Genomic DNA, 11,693 nt, shown 5'->3' on the forward strand with positions numbered 1-11,693 from the left:
TAATTTCATATGGTGCGGCCATTTGGGGCACTAAATCATTTTCGTGTATTAATGCAGTAGAAAGTCGAGCTATTCGATTCTTCCTTGGTACAGGCCGATACACACATATAAATGCTTTGTATGGCGACACTGCCTGGCAACCACCACATGTTAAACAGTGGAAATCTATTGCACACCATTGGTATAGACTTGTTAATATGGACAGTGGTAGAACGAATCAAAAAGTATTTTTATTCTGTTCCGTCAAAAGTAGCAGAACTTGTAAGAATTGGCAGTTTGAATGTAAAACTCATTTTAATGATATCTGTTTGTTAAATCCATTGAATGACTGTAGAGACAGAAACCTGAGAGATTTCTGTGAACAAGTGTTGTCCCACACCATGCATAAATATGTTAGCATATGGACAAATAATGTTAATGCTGAAGTTGGGCCATCTGGTAGGGGGCGTAATAAACTTAGAACGTATAGACAGTTTAAAGAAACATTTGCTGTAGAAACGTATGTTACATCTACACTACCCTTAAGACATAGATCTGCTCTTGCTAAGTTTAGATGTGGAACTGCTCCACTTAGATTAGAGACTGGAAGGTATGAGAATATTCCCGAAAATCTGCGTATCTGTCCCTTATGTAAGCTAGATATTGAAAATGAATCTCATGTTTTGTTTCACTGTGATGCCTACAACTGTGTTAGGATTGACCTTATCTCTAAAGCTAATGAGATAAACAGATCTTTTAACTCGCTCTGTGATAATGATAAACTAGTGTTTGTACTTTCAAATGAAAACATGGTAAAAGTCAGTGCCAAGACCTGCCATATGATCTTAACTACACGAACACAACTCTTGTATAAATAGCATTTTAAGCCTTCTCTTAACTTTTAGCAAGACCTATGTTTTATCAGATTTTAGTGATGCTCACATATAAATTTGTAAATTATCTGTTGATGAGTTCAATTTAAAAAATCCTATATATAATATGTGTGTATATATATATATATATATATATATATATATATATATATATATATATATATATATATATATATATATATATATATATATATATATGTAATCTCTAATGCTGTTTTAAATTTGTCAACTGGAGCTCATAACCTTAGTATCTGGGTGTCTAGTTGATTTTATAGTGTATATATATATATATATATATATATATATAAATGTTATCTCTCATGCTGTTTAGAAACTACATGTGTTTTAATTTGTCAACTGGAGCTCATAACCTATCTGGTTGTTAAGTTGATTTGATTTTATGCTATGCTTATGTTTTTTTAGTTAATTTTTATTATTTTTCTATTTCTCTATGTATAAAGTATTAAATACCTATGTTTTAGATTGAGAGCTGTCTGTTATAACTCTGTACTGAGTGGCAATACACTTGTAATCTATGAATAACTTGTATGTGTATATAGCTGTCAAATAATGTGTATTGAAGAGACGTTAATAAACTATTAAAACTTGTATGCCACATGTGGTTTATGCAGGGACCCAAGAATAGGTCCCTGGATTTATGACACCATGTGTTCTTTGTAATTGTTTGGACAGTATCCGATCATAACGAGATAATCGGTTTATGATGAACAAAGGTGCAATAAAACACCGGGTTAAAAACGCTAAAACAAAGAGTGTCAAAATTGGTGTGAATAATTAAATAAAAACAATTACATTTATCAAGAGAATTTATTTAATGTGTAACAAGGTAGGTTTTTACAGACATAAATGTTCAAATCAGTTACTATATGTTGCGTACATAAAGTCGATCTATTTGCTGTTTGCTTACATGCTTATTTGTGTTCGTTCATTAAATTTGATTTATTCTGAAATAATTTCAATATCTGAGAATTTTTTATCTAAAAAATGGTCGCGAAGATGTGCCAAGTAGAGATTTTCATGGTAACCACATACCGAGCTCGTAAATTGTGTTCCACTCACGATTTCGTTTATAGTTAAAACAAATAATAACAACAATATAATCGTGCCAAAAATGCATTTCCTTGCACGCTTATGTTTTATTCAGACATAATTAGCAAAATTATATTTGATATTGTGCGTGATTATCAATATAAACGATGATTTTGTCAACCATCTCTATACGCGCTTATATGAAATCCACCTCTTTTTGCCAACCAGTGGTCGGAGTCTAATATTTGCAGGTGCGCGTGACGTCACTCGTCAAATGGTCTATACGGGAGCTTACCGCGTTTAAGTGAGAAAGTTGTTGCAAAACTTCAAAGATGGCGTCGTTTAAGTGTTTTTCGTGAAGGAGTAGCGGATATTTTCACCCGGTAAGCCAGTTTATATTTATATTTCTTTTAAATGAATAAGCCCTTTCGGCTCTACGGTGTTTGTTCTCCCCTCGGTTTTTTGTTTCAAAACCGTAGACGTCGGAATAAAAAAGTTATTGAAGCAAAACCGTCGACAAATTTGTTGTTTAATTTCTTGACCTTCGAGATGTTGGATGTTCGAATATCATTTTCTCTCATAATAAACGGTATTTGTGCATGTGTACAGTAAAATATAACATAAATCACGAATATTTTATTATCTCGACGCGTTGTTATGTCTCTTAATTCATTTAATGCCGAATTATAACGTGTTAACCCCCATTTTCGGAACTAACTTCCTTTTAAGCACATTTTGGGACCTGACTTCCAATTGATTAACAGCTCTTTCCTATGTTACAAGGTTTTATGAGAAATAACTTTCGTGAATGAATTCCGCATTGATGCGAATGTCATTGAAAACATTTTCACTTGAAGAAATCAAGAGTTTTCTTTTTTCTATTAATTGTTTCATTATTAATTTGTATTATTATATGTTTTATCGCGTACTTAACGCTAACATTTAGTGTGTGTAATATAAGACATTCGACGGTATTATAAACACAGTGTAATTCTTACCTGTTTATATGGACATACTTATGTTTGAATATGCATCCAACCGAATACTATGCTTACTATTTCCAGATATCTAGACGCCAGTTATATATGTTGAGGATGCCAAGATTAAAAAAGACGGCGTAACGAAGTGTGTAGCGCTCTAGAATGCGATAGGTACATGAAAACCCACCAATCAAACAAAAAAGATTACGTCGAAGTACCTTGCCAAACAATCACATATACGTGCAATAAAAGTGTAATGAAAAACAGAAGAGGGTAAAGCCGGTTTGATACTAGTATAAGGTTGATGTAACCAAATACTGCCATTGTTGCGATTCGGAATACATGAAGCAATTTGGAATACCTTACATCTGCTTAGAAGATGCATATCGGTGGATGTTTTTTTATGATACTTTAATATGAATTGTTTATTTAATACAATGACATTTGACGCGTTTTACCATAACGATACTGATACATGTATGTGACTTTGATGTGACACATTTTGGACGACCTTCTTTTAAACCAGTTCTGAGTTGGTCACTATATTATAATCGCAAAAAGTGAATTTGTAGTGGATAGACAGATTTGTGCAAATGCAATACACGATATGATTTCAGTAGAAGTGATCAATATAATTTTTATACATGTATGTTTTTTCTCTTTTATACCTATGTGAATACATATTATTTATGACTGTTGTATTGAGGGAATAAAGTATTGGTTCACTTAGAAAGATTATTTCGTTTGTTCCTAACATTGCCTTCTAATCGTTAGTAATGTTAATATGTCAAATGCATAACGAATTAAATCCGACCCAAATCTTTTTTTTATCATGTATGTAAGTGCTGAATACAATTGAAAATTTATGCAGAGACATCGTAGGAAGAAATAACGTAACACAGATAATGGTTTATTTTCATAACAAAGTGAGAAACTAGCATCATTACATGTACGGAATAAAACGTGTAAGTAAGTAGCACTCATAGCAATTATATGTCAGACTTGTCTATGTAGACTTTATAAATAAAACAAAAACACTACAAACATCAGCTGTACATGTTTTTTTATGTTCGTGTTTTTTATTTGCTGTTTTAGTCCGGCTCTGTTGAAGGATTCTTTCTTGCATATTCTACATTTAAACTCATGTGGTCCATGAATGGGGCATGATATCTCAATCCTCCCCTGATGTAAAATTCCTGATTACATATACTGCAACGAAAGATGCACTTATTTTCGCCCTTTAACCTGCATCATCTGAAAAGACAGTAAAAGAATGGTTAGAAAAAGTTCATAGCAGAATAAGGTCGACACGTCATAAAATACATGGAATTAATTATAATATTACTGAAAGATAAACGTTCTATTATCTCGTACATCAGCCACCACACAACCCATCTTCTTGAAAATAGGTGCATTGATTCAATTGGTCGGCAGGTTTTTCGAACAGCATTATTATTATTCTACAGTAAGTAACGTGATTAAGAAAACACTTATATTGCACCACGTAACATGCTATAAAACTATAATATTGAAGTACACATATACACTTTATTTAAGATGGGTAGGTATATCATGTCAAGCTCTTTTACATATGGAAGAGCTGTTTGTCATTTGGAAGTCAGGTCCCAAAATGTGCTTAAAAGGAAGTCAGTTCCAAATAAGGGGGTTAAACCAATAATGTTTGCCAATAAATTAATTATCAGTGATAAAACGGCGTCGGTAAAATGAAATAATCATGATTTTATTTATATTTCACTGTTCACGTGTGTCAATACTGTGTATTATAAGAGAAAATGATATTTGTACATCCAATTTCTCGAACGTCCCGTAAGTAGACAACAGATTTGTGGACGGTTTACCTTCAATAACTTTTTTATCCCGACGTCTACGATCTTGAAACAAAAAACCGAGGGAAGCACACACACCGGAGAGCCGAAACGGCGTATTCATTTAAAATAATTATAAATACAAAGGGGCTTATCGGGTGAAAATATCCTCCCTTCCTTTAAGAAAATCCAACAAACGACGCCATCTTTTAAGTTTTGCAACAACTTTCTCACTTAAACGCGGTAAGCTCCCGTATACGCGTGCCCCCCCTGATAAACGTGAGACAAAATATTGGTTGTTTGCGCCGGTTAATTCAGGCTCATTCGGTCTCAATTTCAGGCTCATTCGGCAAGTGTACAACGCTTTGCGGCCCAAATTTTAATTTTAATAGATCGTTATATAAGGCCAATACTCTTTATAATTATGGAATATTGTTTATTACAATCTAATTATATTGATACTAAAGTTTATTCCATTTGGAATTAATGTTTCTTTTGTCATTTGCTTCACGTAAGTCGTCGTCGAAATGAGGATTTAAAATGCTAGAGACCGCTTTGAAATAAAACAAACTATACATGAATCGCGTTCTGAGAAAACTGGGCATAATGCATGTGCGTAAAGTGTCGTCCCAGATTAGCCTGTGCAGTCCTCACAGGCTAATCAGGTGCGACACTTTTCGCTTTTAAGACATTTTCGTTTAACTGAAGTCTCTACTTAGCAAAAATCCAATTTAGGCGGAAAGAGTCGTCCCTGATTAGCCTGTGCGGACTGCACGTGCTACTATGGGCCGACACTTTACGCACATGCATTATGCCCAGTTTTCTCAGAACGCGACTCATATACATGGTTATTTCGTTTGTATTTCCTAATGACATACCATCGTTGTGCTAAACATTTTAGTTTTTTTTAAATGTAGTTTTTTTTAAATTGTATTTCAATTACATTTCCACAAGATTATTATATATAGAAAGAATTGAAAACAACAGAAAAACAACTGAGTGTTGTAGTCTAGCCTAATTAAAAAACTGCCGAGAAAACCTTATGACCTAAAAATGCACATACAATGAACAATTGTAAACAAGCATGCAATTGCGAATAAAGTCTTCAAACACTTTTTAAATATTGTTAATGTAGTACAGGATTTATACCGAGGTTAAATGGATATCAGTAGATCACCCTGTACATGAGGATAATGTCGCACAAGCATGGTAAATGTACAAAAACGGACGTAAACGTTGAAAAATCAGCCGTTGGCAGCTATTGTGAAACCAGTTAATATTTGTCTCACGTACGCCTCACCAGCTGCTTGCGTACGATATACCACCTGTCTATAGAAGTTCTATTCATTTCAGTCGTAAAGTCTAAATTATTTCTTTCCAAAATTGATATATCTACATCATGTTCAACCAGAAGTGCGATATACGTTGCCCAAATGCAAGCATTGTCAGCAGTATTACGTAATGTACTAACTGTAAACTTCTCTGAACTTCATCCCAACCCAACAATTACACAAAATCTCAATATATAATTGCCATTTATTTTTCGGAGCAATTTTATCATATTATGACATTCATTTATCTAATAACATCTGTTTTAGAAATGGTGTTAACAACGAACAAAAAGTAGATATGCAATCAAAAGGTTACATCTGCGGCATCAACCAAACATTGTTTAGGGGGATTTCATGATTATTAATAACGGTCTGGAAGCATATCACACACAGAACATTTGTTTAAAAACATAACTATAGTATGCTCATAAGATCAGTTCAATATCAGTGCGTATAAAATATGATATTATATGAATGTGAATCGTTATATTTTAAGTTAAGGCGGCTGTAAAACAACACGAACATCCCTCTAACCAAAACGTTTATAAAAAGTCGTTGATTATTTTAAAAAGTTATAATGAACACACTGAATGAATTTATAAGTATTATTATGAAGATAAGCTTGCACTACACTGCAGGACACTTGTATTTTGTTGGGAGATAAAAACCCATGGCGATTTAAATACTAAATAGAAAGAACATATAAATATTGTTTGATTTCTTATGGACACGTATTTAACGAAGCATATTAAACTTAGAGATTTTAAAGAAAAGCGCGAACATTTAAATATAGCGAGTACATATAAATGCTAAAATTGTTCATTATGCAATTTACACATTGTAATAAATGGAATCGCGTTCTGAGAAATCTGGGCATAATGCATGTGCGTATAGTGTCGTCCCAGATTAGCCTGTGCAGTCCGCACAGGCTAATCAGAGACGACACTTTCCGCCGTAACTGGATTTTCGTGTAGGAGAGACTTCCTTTACACGAAAAATACAATAAAAGCGGAAAGTGTCGTTCCTGATTAGCCTGTGCGAACTGCACAGGCTAATCTGGGACGACACTTTACGCACATGCATTATGCCCAGTTTTCTCAGAACACGACTCAATGAAGAATGATGTGATAATGGTGGCGACGAAGTCTTCGTACTGAGTGTAAGCCTTCAGAGTTTGGTACAGCTGCAACAGCATCTTGTGTTCCTACAGCCGCAGCAGTGTGACCTTGACGGTGGCATCAGTGCGTTCACTTCAAGTGAACCAACCATGTTTGTAACATTTTCTAATGAGGAAACACATTTTAATATATATTATTGGATGGTAATGAAAACTATGCTTTTTAGGTATTTACTAGGTTAAAATTTCTCGAGTGTTTGTGTAGTATAATTCCTCCTACAATTATATACAGACAGTTGAAATGCATTTCGTTGGCATGCTTCTTTTCAAAGCAGACAACTCGCTGTGCAGAGACGGATTTAAAATATATGTTTATTCTGCATCAGTTGAAAAATTTCACGTATGTTTATAGCTCGTCAGCTCTGAAAGAGTCGAATCTCAAAATGTCGGTTTATAATTTGAGAGTTGTTCGAAGCTAGTTAAATTTCTTGATGAAGGATGATTTCACACATATTTAAAATCATTCAAGCTTTTAAATATGGTAGAAGTAAGTTATGGTTATTATAGATAAACAGAACCGCATTAAACCTGTTAAAGGGGACTTTTCACGTTTTGGTAAATTGACAAAATTAGAAAAAGTTTTTTAAGATTCGCAAATTTTCGTGTCAGTTATTATATTTTTGAGGAAACAGTAATACTGAACATTTACCATGCTCTAAAATATCAATTACATGCATCTTTTGACGATTTAAAAACCTGAAAATTATAAATCGTTGAAATGCAGAACGTTTGAATAATTTGGAGCGTTCTGTTGCTGTCGTTATATTTTGTAAAACTACGAGGTTTGCTTATATAAAGCATAAAATACATCCTTCATTGTATGAGCACGGATTTTTGGAGTGGTCTAAGTGGTGGACTTTTACTCCAGGACTCCAGGGGTCAGTGGTTTGAGCCCTGTTGAGGTTTACTTTTTTCTGTTTTTTTTTTTTACTGGAGCTCTTTAAACGCAATGTTTATATTGTTATCTTTTATGTCAATATAAAGCATTAAATGAAAAACTTCAATACATTCCAAAATCTGTGAAAAGGCTCCTTTGAGATACACTAGGTACCATTTGCACGTCGTTGTTGGTAGGTTTGTAAAATATAACCGCCTATGCAATACAGCAAAAAAAGCAACAAAAGCTATTAAAACCTGATTGCGGGTCATGGTGTCACTACGTTTAAATAAGTCAAATGATTGCGCTATGTTATTTGTATACATCTTATAAACCAGTCAAACCTCCGCATGAATGATGATTTGACACATCTTTGTATAAAGCAAGTCCGATGCCTGCGCGCAATAATCGAAACCATCAACACAAGTCAGATGCCTGCGCGCAATGATCGAAACCATCAACACAAGTCCGATGCCTGCGCGCAATGATCGAAACCATCAACATTTATGATGCATACACACATTACCTCTGCGCTACTCTTCGTCATGTGTTTGGTCCTGTAACTTCCCAACCTTCTCCCGTATGTATTTAATCTTGGATAAATTTTCTAGCAGATGTCGATTTTCGCCGTTTGAGGCCATGTTCACGTACCATATGTTGGACCGTCAGGTTACATAGTCACTTTAAAGAAACATATATGTAGTTTCACAAATGAAATATCATCAACATAGTTATTCGTCAAAATAATCAAGATCAGCATAGATGTCTGTAAAATGGATGGGATCAACATAGTTATCCATCTTATAATCAGTATCAAACAAGTTATCCGTAAAACAAACAGTATCAATCTAGTTATCCGAAAATAACTAGGATCAACATAGGTATCCGTACAATAACTAGGTTCAACATAGTAATCGATAAGATAACATTTATGAGCCTAGTAATCCATGATATAACCAGTATTAAACAATTTACCCTTAAAATAACTAATACCAACATAATTATTATTAAAATAACTATGATAAACATAGTTATCGTACAACTATCAAGATAAGGTTATTTGTAAGTTAAATAACCGGTATCAACAACGTGGTAAGGATTTTAATCAAAGTACTGACAGTACTGGTGTGACGATGCTTTTGAAGAGGATGGATATAAAACATCAATTTAAGTATATCTATATCACCACAATTGTGTATGTTGATACGAACATTTGGGTACGATGAAAAATTTGGGTACGAACATTTTGGGTACGAAAAAAAATTTGGTACGAAACAAATTTGCGTACGAAACATTTTTGGTACGAAAAAAAGTTTAGGGGTACGGGGAAGTAGTACCCGTGGGTAACTTGACCCATTGAGCGAAACTGGGAGGCGGGTCACAATCTTGTTCATTAAGTATGGCAATACCTTCATGATGATTCTCGAAAGTAGGTATGAGCACATAGCCGGACCATGTGAGCTCAATCGTATGAGCACTTGACTATCCGAGTTCGCCCACGAATATATGGATAAGTTAACTAATAGCGAAATGACCTTATACATGTATATGCTGAAATCTAACAATCGAACGAAATATCAAACGTGGTATGTACACTTAGGTGGTTGTGTAATTTCTGTTAGAATATCGTATTCAATATGTAAATTTTAAATGATTGTGCCCGCACTTGAGTTTGTTGCCTTGTTTGAGTCTATACGCGCCTAGGCTACACCCAGTCTGTGTATTTGTGTTTTTCCAAGGTAATGAGTTACCTCCGCGCTGAGGCTGCATAATGTTGGGACCCGGAGTGTGTCCAGCACTCCTACCTAATAAGATTAGATTGACGACAGTTGGGACGAATTTTGAATGATAGCTGCAATTTCCAGCTATTTGTTTTGTACTGAAATACTTTTTAATTTTTTATATGGTCAAATGCTGCGGGGGAGGGGGGGGGGCGGATGAGATTATCCGGAAAAAAACACCTGTCCGGAATGGTGATCACAAAACAGACAAAATATAACATTGCGTCGGGAGCGGGAATCGAACCGGTGTCGTAAAGGTGAAAAAGCGAACGTCCTTACCACTGCGCTAGCGGGACGAACTATTACGCAAAAAAATGTTGTTATATCTATATATATCATAGCAGTGCAGCGTTTACAATTTGCAGGTTCGAAATTGTTCGCATTCTTTAGTTTTGTGATCACGTAAAAAGTTAATATTACATGTTTTATTCGCAATTTATTTACTAAATCGAGAACAAATATCAAACAAAATAGAGAAAATATATAGTTGTTTCATTGGTCCATAAAAATAAAATGGATGTAAAATTACTAATTTTAAATTAACGTTCTGATACACTTATTGAATCTGTTTCCCCAGGATATGCTGTTCTATTAATATTTACCTTTATCAACACGAACGACAACTCTGCTAGGAGAATGTTATCAATGAAAATCAACGAGCAATCTCCAACGCAGTGGCGAATGCCAAGGGAAGTAACTGAAAAATCGAGTTATCTCAATCCGACTGGCTCGGTCTTTTACATAGGTTCCCATCGTGAAGATTTTTTTACTGGTTATCAAACCTTAGACGACGCTGTTCCAGCATCGTCAAAAAGTGCATACCATTTTAAAATCTAAAAATTGCATATCATATGGGTATGTAATTTAATGGAATAAGCTGTGAAATGCCAAACAAACAACGACACTTCTCTTAAATATCGCATTTAACGCACCATAATAATGCCTAAACAATTGTTTCAATGACGCTTAATATGTTTACAAGTGTTTCTCAAACATGCAAACCTTTGTGATCTATTGGTTTTCCTTTCTTTCTTTCTTTTTATCCCCTAATGCTTTTTTCCGAACCCTGTTGCCCATACAACATCAACCCGAAATTCGGCAACAAGTCCCGTACGTTCTCGGTAAAAAAATACCACTTAACACAAGACCTCTTTCATAACATTATTGAAATCCCCTAGTATGAGCTGTTTTTTTTTCACATAAAACGCAAGTGATATATAGTGATATATAATACTGAAACTCGCATATGCTCTGAAAGCCAGATTTAAATCGGAATAGAGTTCGATTTTCCCTATGTATTAAATGGTGTCAAAATAACTTTTCATAAATGTTAAACTACTTTTCAGCCAGGGTGATAATTAACTGTTGAATATCACAAAAGCGCATTGGTTTGCTAAAATGGCCTCTCCCAGCTCTGCTTTCTTCATTCTTCGAAGGTAATCGAACTCTAAATGTAAACCATAAGTTGAATGATTGTGTTACGCAGAAAGTTCTAAATGCCCCCCCCCCCCCGCCCCTCGCTCCATATAGGACAACGTCAATCTTAAAAATCTGAAGTCAAACTTAAGCACGTTTTAATTGAAATACCATTTAGGGTTTGCTATATTCAAAATTCCCATGCATTCTTCCACGCAATAACCTTCAGTTAACATAAAGGCAAAGCTTATACTTTGAGGTCATATATTAAAGGTACCGTCAACCTGATTGACGACAAAAAAATTCTAAAATACCGTATTTTTTTAAAGTTATTAGTTTATATTGATTAAAATATCACGACTGGTATATAAAATTACATGTAA

This window comes from Dreissena polymorpha, chromosome 9 (assembly GCF_020536995.1).
Source record: "Dreissena polymorpha isolate Duluth1 chromosome 9, UMN_Dpol_1.0, whole genome shotgun sequence".
Classification (NCBI taxonomy): Eukaryota; Metazoa; Mollusca; class Bivalvia; order Myida; family Dreissenidae; genus Dreissena; species Dreissena polymorpha.